This window comes from Apteryx rowi, unplaced genomic scaffold, assembly GCF_003343035.1.
Source record: "Apteryx rowi isolate R43461 unplaced genomic scaffold, aptRow1 scaffold_357, whole genome shotgun sequence".
Lineage (NCBI taxonomy): Eukaryota > Metazoa > Chordata > Aves > Apterygiformes > Apterygidae > Apteryx > Apteryx rowi.
The window spans coordinates 823157-836061 of NW_020450052.1; the positions used below are offsets into that span (position 1 = coordinate 823157).

The 12905-nt window shown below is 34.6% G+C and overlaps 1 protein-coding gene across 1 annotated transcript in view; it reads right to left on the minus strand.

Annotated features, from left to right (window-relative positions):
* LOC112969586 (TBC1 domain family member 22A) overlaps positions 1 to 12905 on the minus strand; it is a 174283-nt gene that overhangs the window by 48995 nt on the left and 112383 nt on the right. The gene's annotated exons all lie outside the window — the stretch shown is intronic.

Below are 12905 nucleotides of genomic sequence, written 5' to 3' on the forward strand. Positions count from 1 at the left end.
GAGAGGTTCTTACCAAAGTTAAAAAAAATACAAAAAAACACAAAAAGCTCTTGCTCTACTCCTTGTAACACAAATAAAACCTTTAACAACTCAGATTTCTATACACATCTGCTGCTTTCTGCTCTATTTCTAGTCACCAGATACAGTCACTTTATAAAAAACACGCTAGAAATTAAGTTTTCATGATCATGAGTTTAGACAAATTTGAGATTTTATTTTTAAAAGACCTCACTGAGTAAGTTTTTTATTTCCCATTACACTTGGAACTGAAAAAATAAATATGACATTAAATTATCAATGTGATCACTGTGAACTAATGCTACATAAAATCTCATTAAAATATCATTTAAAAATAATTATGAAATTAAGCTACAGAATCTGACAAATGCAGGGACACTTAAATGCTGATACCTAAATAATCCTTAAGATCTCCTAAGTACACCTCCTTAAAACATGGCAGATCTTTTTTTCATATTTTCTGCTGGTCATTTCAGAATTGTAGCTTACTGCTTAGGAAAAATAGTGTTCTACTCAAGTAAAGCAAGTGTACTGAAACAACTTATTACTTCATAATATTCATAAATATTCAATATTCAGAATATTCATAATATTCTTGCTGATGGAGAAGTAGGAAGTTGAATATTCTGTAGGCAGGAATAAAAAACAGAATACATCGTTCAAGATGATGGGCAGGATGATGGGAGAGCACAGGTCAGACAATGGAAAAGAAAGAAGGAATAAAGTTTTCACTAAGTGTTTTTCCTTAACTAAGGAAATTACTTGCATTAATATAAAAGTTGTTAAAAATTATAAAACATTAACCAAAATAAATAGAAATAATACATGAAACGGGCCACACAATCCATCCTGTTGTCCCAAACTCAAAATGAACTAAATCTAAACTACTCTTTACCAATTTTAAAAGCTTGTTTTAAAATCTTCCAAAAGAAGGACATTTCATAGCATCCTTAAGTAACTCAGTTCATAGCTTGAAGTTTTTCCCCATTATGTAAGTCATCCTTGCTACACGTTCATTAAAAAAAGATTATTATTCAGGATATTTTATATATTGGATTATTTGTTATCCTAGCACAACATAACAAAAAAATTTAAATTTCTTTTATTACGTCATATGAGCAAGAAAGAGGGACCTGAAAGGAACATTTATTTTCCTCAAATGTTAGTATTAATATATACTAATCCTCCATTTTCCATCCCTGTCAATACGTGCTCTTCAAAAGCAGAGGGGAAAAAGGGGCGATGACCAAAGAAATCTGTCTAGAGATTGAAATGTTGCTTTCAAAGTCAATTTACAGTAATTGCCTCAAAATTGTTTATTTTGCTCTGTTACACTGACTCACAAAACTATATTACATAGGCAGACAAATCAGATAATCATAGTATTCCTTTTGTGACAATAATCTAAAATTCTGATTTTGAGCCCAAGAGTTCAGTCTATTATCATATAATAGAGTCCTTCTATAGCCAGAAAGTCAAGAGAAATAGTTTGAAAAAAATTAAAAGCAAATATACTCAAAACTTTAATTATGAAGATTGAAAATGTTTACGAAGAAATGCAGAAAGAATATCTGGAAGTATATAAAAACCTTTGTTTTCTCTTGAAATTTTCCTCTTCAGCCTTTCTTTTCAATACAATTTTGTTCAGCTCTTTTAAACGAAACCAAATAGATTTAAATATGCAATTCATTAGAGAAAAAAATGCATATTCCCTATAGACTTAAAAATTCATCACGCTTCAGAGATAAGACGAGGCTACAAAGTATTTCCAATGGATAGTTTCAGACAGTTTTGAAAATTGAGTAAAACAGCTAATGCATAATTGCCTTTTCTAACACCTGCTACCTATTATACTTTTCCATTTGTAGCTTTTGAAGTTACAAATAGTTTGATCTCTAAATGTTCAAAAATGCAGACTACAAGCTAAAAGCTATTTAAAATCAAATATAAGCAATGACCTTGATTTAAATATTTTAGCAAAAGATCTCAAGACAGATGTACAACCTTCCCGAAGACTTATTCTGAACATATTACCAACGACTCAGAGCACATTATCTAAGAACTATCTGTCATTATTAATAAAAATCATTTAGATTGTTAACATCACAAATATTGCATTGCCATGCAGAAGCTGGATTTCCTCGGCAGCTGAAATGAAAGGCATTCTTTATACTGCGCTCCCCAAACTTCTTGAATTAGACAATCACTGAAAGAACACGCATGGCAAAGTTTGCAGTATGACTAGCCTGATTATTGTCTAGCCAATGATTAGTCTAACCTGCCTCCCATGCCCTGGATACTTCAACATTTGAAAAGGATAATATCTCATGGTATTATATTTGTCAATAGAATAGGTGCAATACTTGGTTATTTTTGAAGTACCCAGAATGATTAATGCTATGTGCTAAGGAGAAGTATTGAAAAAAACGCATTTCATGCTCTCCTAATGGATCACACTCAACGACTTCCAAGCATTTTATGATTACAGATGAATAAAGCAAATTATGCTGTTCATAATTACTACTCTATTACAAAGAGCAGGCAGTATAGCTGCAAAGATTTTTAAGCAATTTTTCCAAAATATCTAGGAAATCTATGGCAGAAAGAGAGAGAAACCAGCGTAGGATCATTATGGAGAGTGCAACATGTGTTGGCTTCTCCTCCAAAATGCACCTTTTCCATCAGTTATGAACTCTGATTTCCTAGGCACAGACACAATTCACTATCAAAACTCAGTTTCTTGTGTTCAAACAGTCTGACAGTCAACACAGCACTAACACATCACTGAGAAGTCCGTCTAGCTCTGTCCTATCTCCAGCAGTGACCATTAGCAGATGACTAGGAAAGAGTGTAAAACAGTGCAAGCGTATAGCACTACCTCCCCAGAATACTCTTCCGCCCTTCAGTGATCTCCTGCTCAGTCACCTCATAAGATACGCTGTAGAGTATTTTATTTAATAGCCAACAATGGATTTGTCTTCACTATTCTGCCCAAAGCTTTTTGCAACTGTGCACAAAGTCCTGTGGCAAAGAATTGCAAAATTTAAGTACATGCTACATAGCATGTGTGTTTTGAACCTCACACTAGTAGTTTTATTTAAAGCAGTTCAGTTTTTGCATTGAAAGAGAGTATGAACAACCGTTCCCTATTCATTTTATTTACGCTATTCATCTTTTTTTCCCCCTTTATATCCCTGCCATTTTCCGCTTTGTCTCTTTTGTAGACTAGAGTTTTTCCACCATTCCTCATAAACAGGTGCTGCCATGTTTGCTCATCCTTCTTAAACATCCTTTCCTATATTTTTCCATTTCTGAAATAGGGTCCAAACTGTACACAGCATTTAAGATGCAGACAGAGCATCGATGTATATAGTTGCACAGTGCTGTTTCTTTTCTTTTCCTTTCCTAATAATTCCTAGCCTTTAATATTTTTTCTTTTCTTTCTTGACTGCTACCAAGCTGACACTTTCCTCTTGCTCTTGAGTGTGAAAGGTTAACTTTGAAGCACATTGTTGCACAGGTAAAACTAGGATTGTCCCACTCCACCCTGCACAGTCTCACTTTGTATTTGTCTGCATGGAATTCCACCCGTCATCTACTGCCTGGCTGGGTAGGAGCACCAAGTCCTTCTGCAGTTCCTTGCTGTCGACCTCTCAGCTTTACTACTCTGAATAACATGGCACTGTCAGCAAACTTTGTTTTCTCACTACTGTATCCCTTTTCCAGTCATTACAGAGGAAACAACAAAAAGCCTAATCACAAATTCCCGTAGGATATCACTTGTGATTTCCCGTAATTCTGAAACCTGCCTGCTCACTCCTACCATTTGTTTTCTGTGTTTCAGCCAGTTATTATCCACACAATCTCCCTTTAATCTCACAGCAGTATTTATTTTCTTTAATAGCCTTTTGTGAAGAATCCTGTCCACTGTTTTCAGAAATTTGAGTAGACTACATCAACCTTCTGCATATGCTTGCTGGCTCTTAAAGAATTCCAATCTATTTGTGAGGTATAATTTCTCTTTATGAAAGTTATGCCATGGGATATTTACTCACATGAAAGAATATTATGATTAGCTTTAGAGAACACTATATTTTAGTGTAGTCTTCTCCCACTTCTCAGCTTTACAGTCAGTCATATAAATAAATAATGATAATACTGTGGTGATAAAAATTTAAGTTTTTGTGATGACACATGCTCAAAAGAATTTTACAGTTATACATGAAAGTACTTATATAAAAGATACATTTTTGTTGAGTTAGCATGCTTTGGATTGTCTTCTATCATTGCTTTTGTTTACAAAGAAAATCTCTGCAAGCTAATTTGTAGTAAGAACATAACATAATATAAAGTTTATTAAAGTTTTATTAATAAAACATTTATAGCAATGTATTAAAAGAGTATCTAGTTCATGACTTAAATCAGTAATTTGGTTATACCATCAGGTTATCCTTAAACATTACTCAAGGACAGTTCAGGAAATGCTTTGGAAAGTCAAAACATAGAGCAAAAAATACGGTACAAAAGGTTATGTTGAAAGAGCAGAGGATTCTGAGCATTTCTCACAGTCATATAGACATTAACTCATTCCATTTGTTACCACAGACACTTAATTTCTCATTCCATTTGTTACCACAAATTTCTCATTCCATTTGTTACCACAGTTCACTTAATTTCTCTGGGTCAAGTTTAAAAGTATAAACAGGATTAAGATGAAATAGGATCAAGTTAGTTGTCTTAGGTCTCGTACTTAGTTCCCCGATGGAAAAAGAACTGCAATCTGTTCCACACTGGTGATTACTTTTGTAATAATTTCACTGTGACTATTCACAGGGGGATGAACCTAAAAGCAACAAATGACCAACGGCACTTGTCTAAACTAAATCTAATCTGATAATAACACAGTAACAAAGTTGGATGATTTATGTTAAAAAAAATGAAAATAAAAATAAATCAATTTGCAATCTGTAGGTAAAACCAAAAGGTAGCTGTTCCTAATTCAAACACCTGCCAGTTAATAAGAAGATAATTTCTGGACCTGTTTGATCCTTTCATTAAAACCAAACCTGATCCAAACAAATTCACAGCACTTGAGAATCTGTAAAGAAACTAAGGTTTTCAGGTGATAACATCAAGCCAGAAAGATCTTGCAGAGCCAAAATACCATGGAAAAGTCATTACCTCAACCCTTACTCCTCTTTGTAAGTCCTTTACAGAAGAACAACTATTTTTAAAAAACATGTATGTCAACAGTATTCACATTTCCTATTTCTGCTAAGAACGTTCAAAAGAATTAGTTATCTTATGTTATTCTACTAGATCTGGCAAATTTATGCTGTGAAATTAATGCTGCGCTTAAATGCTAATGCCCTTTACTTTCCCTAAAAGCAGAAAGCACAGGCATATAATGTATTATGTTTCTTGCATGTGCATAAAGCTGAAGAATGCCCTTCCTTACGCCCCTCAGTTCTGAGCCAAGTCCTCCATGGGAGGCGGTAGAAAATCGGATCGCACAAACTGGAGGAGGAAATAAGAAGATGACACAAGCAGCTGTATAGATAAGTCTCAAACATACATTGCAAAAGTCAAACCTGCTGGCTATTTTCCAGATGAATTCATTTTGCATCTTTAATTTATTCTGATTTACTCTTTTTTTCTATAGGGTATAAGACAGATTTAAGTGAAAACTTCCAGACAAAATATTTTCAATGGCATGCACATCTGGCATACCAAAACTTAAAGTTCTTCTAAGTTTTGTCTACATTAAGTGACAGAAAGAACATTTATTTCAAAGTGCTCTTTTATTTTAAGCTAGGCTTAAACATGGGCTTCAATTATTCTGAAATGCTTGTCCAGCTGGAAAAAAAGTTGTTTTGAAGTTTTCCTTTAATTAAGACCCTATTAATTATATCTGAAATTACTAATTTTATTTGAAATTAAATATTTAAATTTAATCTCTAGTAGTGACTTGACACTAATTAAAGCTGTGTCACACTGGATTTTTTTTCCCTTCTTCTGACTGCTCAGCAAACTGTAACAACTGCTTTTATTCACAGAATTCTACTTAGAGATATGATTTACCTTACAAAGCACATACTAAATCCAGATCATTAGTAAAAACACATTCCAACTGATTTAATTCTGAACAATTTCATTTTAAAGCAAAATATTTTCATACAAACGTTAACCTGCTTTAAGATAACTATTGGTTTGAAAGTACACATGGGCAGTCACCATTTATTAAAAAAGAGTATTTCAACTTTTCCTCCTATGAGAAAAACTTTGAAAGATCATCATCAGAATCAAAACTGGATCATACTTCTTCAATAACCTGCTTTTAAAAGGCAAATGAGCACAAATAAGCAGTATGACTAATATTTACTAAACTAATTCCCTATTTCACCTTTTGAATTTCTAAACTATTTACCTCATGTATCATTTTAATTATTTTTCCAGTTCATTCCCAGAGAACCTTGATGTTGGGAAATTAATTAACGGGTACAATACAGAAACTGTCAGCTTTGTTTAAACACAATTTCAGCGCTGGCCTCATTTACATGTCTTCCTTTATACTAAACAATAGGATTGCTGAATTTTTTCATTAAATTGCTGGTTCATTAAAAAGAACACAACCATATTCTTTTCTGCACATATTCATCAGTTATCACATTTCGCAGAAATACATAAACCAAGCACAAGACAACCACTAGAGTTTTCAGCCCCAGGATTTCAGAGATACTGAAATAGGTGTCTAATAGTCGCATAATTGTTTGATTAATTGATTATAGCTTTAATAAAGGATACTAAACTATCTACTCAAAGCAGACCTATAAAAAGTACTGTTAGCTTAAAGATTCCAATGGAAAGAAAATATTTGAATAACTGTACAAATAATATGACACATTTATTCTGAAAGACTAAAACTAAATGAACAGTATTAAAACCTAATAGTCTGTTATTCCAGCTTCTCAGAAAATAACAATAATATGTTTAGTAGTACTTTGCCAAAACAGAATTCAAAGACATCCTCTCACTGAGTATTTTGTAGGCATTATATGTGAGCTCCAGATTTGGAGGCTTATGTGTTAACCTCTTTGGACAAAAATTAACATTTTGATTACAATGAACACTGAAATGAAGGATTATAGGTCATCTGAGGAAAGCTTATTAAGTAACCCAATGAATATATTACTAAAATCTTATCCACAGTCCTGAGATTCCCACATCTGTAAAATGAAGGGATGATTATATCAATGTATACATAAATATTTTGTGGAAAATCTACTATTACATTCTGAACATGAACTGACATTTACATCAAAACCTCTTGCACAGTCAAAGAAGGAATTTTAAAACTCTAATTTCTTGAAAATAATAACAAATAAACTATCGAGAGCACTACTCCACTAAATTTTTAAGAAACAAACCATAAAAACTGAGAACAAATATGCCTCATATCCAATCAGATATTTTCTGACAAATCTTCTGGTCTTCTTGCCTAAGAAGATAAGCGGCCAGGATAGGGTAAACGGAAATACTGAAAAAGTAATTAAGCGGGAGCTATGGCCTTGGTGTCCTGTTTTCCAAGCGAACAGAGATGTAGTCATGACACAGAGCCAAGAACAACACACAAGTTTCCAGCACAACCATTATAAAGATACTCGCAATACACTGCTTCTCAGAAAGACCACACCTGCTTTTTTATCCTCTTCTCTCACCATCAGACTGCACTACACGCTCCAGAACGGTGACAAAATCCGTAATTCCTGATCGCCAGTGTTCAACTAGAGACAAGGAAGTAGTTGGAACCAACATTTTCCTCTGCTTGCTGGCCTGCATAAATCTTAACACTTCCTCATGAAGACACTGCTTTCTTGCAAATCAGCACTCTCTGATTTAGGACAGAGACTATCTGATTAGTCTCTACCTAGATGGCAATTTGGCTGAATGTTCAATCTTGTCTGCGGCTGATGATTGAATTGCACCAAGGGTTTTCGTGATCACATGACATAACAACATTCCCTGGCCTGCGTGCTTTGCAGTTCATTCAGCTTCTGTTACAACAAACATACCAATAATGCCACAGCAACTAAAGCAAGCAGATGCAGAAAGCAGCTAGCATTACCTTCAATGATTAAACAGCAGAAAAAGTACATAAAAACCATGAACAATTAGCCAGCTACTCTTCAGCCAGGTCCAGCACTCAGGTATCACCACTCCATAGCTGTGTTTCTGCAAAACTGCAGCCTTATGAAAAGGCTGATGTCAAAAGCAACCAAAAAGCTAACAACATTACTCATTCCAGGTATCTCATTTCTGAGTATACTCATTTCTGAAAAATGGCGAGATGCTGCTACTATGGAAACCAGGGGGAAGGAGAGGTTTGCCAGGCACAGCTCACTGACAGCCCGGAGGAATGCGACCTGCAGATTTCTGCGTCCACAAAGGGGCACAGGAACCAGAGACAAAGAGCAGGGAGGGGGGAAAATAATGTTGCAGCCCAGTTAGAATAAGTGAAATGAAGAATGCATGTGTGAAGAATCACGCTCAATACCACAGCATATTGAAGGGAATCCACAAGTTGGAAAACCTCTTCATCACATCCCTACTTTACGTGGAAGGCATTCAAATATGATGCTGATAATCACACACAAAACTTCAAGACATAAAAGTATACTGCAACTGTTTGAACACAAACAAAAGCAAATATTTAGCTTCAAAAAGTGATAAGGCACACAATGAAATATTTCAAAATTTATTTTATAAAAATTTCCAAAAAATCACATGAAGGCTTATAATTATGAAAATGTTATGTAAAAAGCAGGTGTGCTTGGTTATTTTAAAATAAAACAAAACCATCATCAACAGCAGAAAAGGATTTTTCCCTGAAACATGAAACTGAAGTTAAAACATACCTAAGAGGCATTTTTCTCCACCTGCAATCTAAGCTTTAAAAAGTAGCATTAATGAAAGTTGTTTATACCTTCCAGAAAGGACAGATTGATTTGTTTTCCACTAACACACTGGGTTTTCCACAGGTTTGATAAAGTACTATGAACAAAGAAAAAATCCATTTAGAAAGAAGAAAAAACAGTTTATTAACAAACATGAAGACAATTAGAATTTAAACTTAAACATTAATAACTATGAAAACACTAATTTTAATTTTGCCAAAAGATATTTCAGCACAAGGTATATGAAAATTTTTCAGCTACAGGAAAATTTATTCGAGAATATTCAGAAGATACAGTCTCTATTGAGCTGTCCTGTATTTAATAATTTATATACAACACCTTTCAAAAAATCTGTTCTCCATTTACAGAAAGAAAAGAAAATGGTAGGCTGGTGAATATATCTGGCCATTTTCACCCAAAACTTTTTGCAAAAGACAAAACAAAGAACGGACGTGACCATATTCAAATGCAGAAGCAAGAAAACCCCAGACCCTTCAATTGTGATCTCTATTGCTCTAACCTAATAGACCATATTTCCACTCTGAAACAAACTATTTCTGCTTAGAATGCAGGAAAGCAGCTGTATAGCTTTTTATATCTATTTACCTTAGTCAAGATATTATTTCTAAGTCACTAAATAAAACTTGCTTTTTCAATACTATAATACTATATATTTATTGTGTTTCATAAAAATACCATTAGAAACAAATTCAGAGCAAACATAAGTTGGAGGCATAACTTCCATTTATTACTTTTCATAATACCTTTTTCATTCAGAGGTATCAATGTGATCTACAGAATTACTGTTGTTGTTCTCCAAAGACAGATGAAGGGCAAAGAAATCACAGCATACAGAGTCTAATTATTGTCATCTATCAACAACAACAGAAGACATATTAAATTATACAATACAGTGTGCAGTAATCGTATGGATATTTAAGAAGATCCAATTTAAGACTATTCTGAAAGACTGTAGGTTTCACTGATCTGTTCTCTGTTTGCATGGGCTATTTTTCTTTCCAAAAAAAGATGCCAGAAGGTCAGGAGGATGCCTCTGGAGGGAAGGGGAGATTCCCTTAGGAGCAACTGATGGCACTTAGGAAGGAAAAGTTCCAGCGACCATAGCCAAAAAGCAGCAGAAAAAAAAAAATATATATATATATAGCAAAGAACTGGGGGCCCACACCAACCAGAGCCAGAAAGACTGATGAGAGGAGCAGGAAGTGCATAGGACTCAGAAGCGATGAAAGACCTCTGATACAGGCTGGAGAGGACTCTGAAGACCTTGCTATGATTCGGAAACTCATTAAAGGCACAGATACTGCAGTGTTTTGGTTTGGATCAGAAGTGTTGTTTTGTAACATCTCACAATCGTTCGCGTGTACTTTCACATACTAAAGTGTGGTTTGCATTGCATATCCACTCCTATTGCACTGCACTATTTGCTAATGCAGACAGTCAAAGTTAGAAATCAAACCTGGAAGCAAACCTACCCTAAAAGATGTACTGAAGAGGGGAAGAATTGCATATAAATTCCTTTTACTTCTGGTTCTCTCTTAACTACTCACAAAATTCTTTCTATTTAAAAAACTAAGTATTCTAGCTTATATTTAATAAAAACCTGTGTTTAAGTGAGGTTGAAAGCCTTTCTGGAACACTTGCAAGTGTGAGAGGAGAGGCTGTGCTAGCCCACCTCGAAGCCCTAGACAACCCGAGGCTTAGTATATAACCAAGGACATGTCAGAGACCGTACAGGGAGTAAGAGCTATTCTCTTGCACGATAGACTTCCTACAAAGTTTTTATATCCTCTATTTCCATCAGTTCTTGCAAGCATAATAGAAAAAAAATGAGAGCCAGACTGGGAATTTGACAGAATGCTTCCTGTATATTCTCTCTCTACAAGAAAAGACAATCACAGACAAATAAAATATTTTAGTTTCAAAAACGTTCAGCCAAACTAAACTGCAGAAGAGTCTGCAATTTTATCTCAGCCATCTGCTCAGTTTATAAGCAAAGAATGTTCCATACACTGGAATAAATTCAAAGCTTTCAATCTGTCTCCTGTCACAAGAGAAATGCAAAAAATTTGTGGATTTCTATTAATTCCTGAAATAGTCAAACACCTTTTGGAGTTCTGGCATTCAGAACTGGAGAAATAATACAGCCACAACTCTTATTGCCATTTAAAAACAAACTGAAGGTTTCTCAGATATGGGTAAGCATTTATCATATAATTGTTAACAATCAGAAGCCAAATGGACACCACCACCTTCCCTCTGGAAGCAGCAGGGTAGGTAATTCATAATTGTTAGCCCACCCTCTCCTTCATTATTCATTCTCTATGAGAAAGCATGGACATGCACAATTGCTAGCCCAACCTCCAGCAGTAATAGTATTCATCAGTAATCTTCTTGTGAACCTTTACAATGGCCCTACTACTTGACTTCAATCAGCTGTAAAGCTCCTTTATTCTGTTATCACATCAGCGCGAGGGAATGAATGCCAAGGACTGAACGCCCTCCGAGAGGAGCACAGCCATGCCGTTGGAATAGCAATGAGCCTCAGCCGCCACTACTGAGCACATTCTTCACACTCCCCCACTCCTGCAGAGGAATGCATGCATGACAAAAATAAATACCTTTCAAGCGCAAATGCTAAGAAACTAGCTATAGAATAATATACTAAGTAGAGCATATAACAGTTTAATAAAGGGAGTTTAAAGTTGATAAGTGATGTAATTAATAACACAGCTCAAACTGACAGCCGTTGTGTTGCATTTATCAGAGGAAAAGGATGGGCTGAATAATTATTCTACTAGTGAGAAAGATATTCAAAATTTCAGTACAGAATGTCTCACCGATTAACACACAATTGTCCTTAAGCTCTTTTTATTTTTGCTAATTACAGGTCCTAAGCATAGCTCTTGCTCGTTATAATAAAAAGAAAAAAAAACAGGATGCAGATCCAAAAATGAATGATTTTCGATATTCTATTTATAATAAGTAGCATCTTTTGGTGGCTCAGTCTGTTCCCCTCCTATGCCGTTTACTGTTGTACACATTGCTTTTGACAAAACATTTATTTAGCCTTTATGAAATCTTTACTGGCATGTCCCCAGAATCTAGACCACTGTGGCTACAAAGTCTTCAGTCAACTCAGGCAGAAAACTGAATTTTCATTCATAATTTAATATCATAGTTAGGAATGACTGAGGTTTTGTGGGTTTTATTTTTTTTTTAATTTCAAGTACATCAAATACACTCAACCAAAAAAGTAAGTTGTGCTTTAACAGAAAAAAACAAGCAAACAAACAAAGGGCATCTTTCCAGGTCAAATACATTAGTGGATTTTTAATAATAAATGCATTATAAGTTATTCTATGAAAATTTCTATATCAACAGTCAGTTATGACAAAACCCATTTTCTGATCAGCTACAAAATAGTATTTTTCATCTAGAAGGGTTCTTTCTACTAAATATTTTCAAAAGATTTCAATCAAATTCATTTTCGTAATGATACTGAAAAATTATTAAATATGACAATCTTGCGTGAGGAAAAACTCAAGAAGATAGAGCAGCTGAATGAAGGCAAGACATCAGAAGGCCGGGCAAACAGAACACAGAAACTATCCTGGGAACAACCATTCTCTTTTAACACATTAGTCAACACTAGATCTTAAGTCCAATAAATCTCTAAGTCCTATACTTCATGATCTCCAAGCAAATGTATTTATGCTTCTATTTCCTCACAGTTACTGTAACATTCTGATTCTTCCCCTTCAACTAAAATTTTTATTAACATATTTTGCAGGCCCTAGGAGAAAACCCTCCTTGAATGCGAGTGTACTTAAATTACTCTGTTTTTGAGTTAAGGATCAAGAGAAAGAATGGTGCTGTAGACTGCAACAGCTTTAAGTCTGTGTTACTACTCAA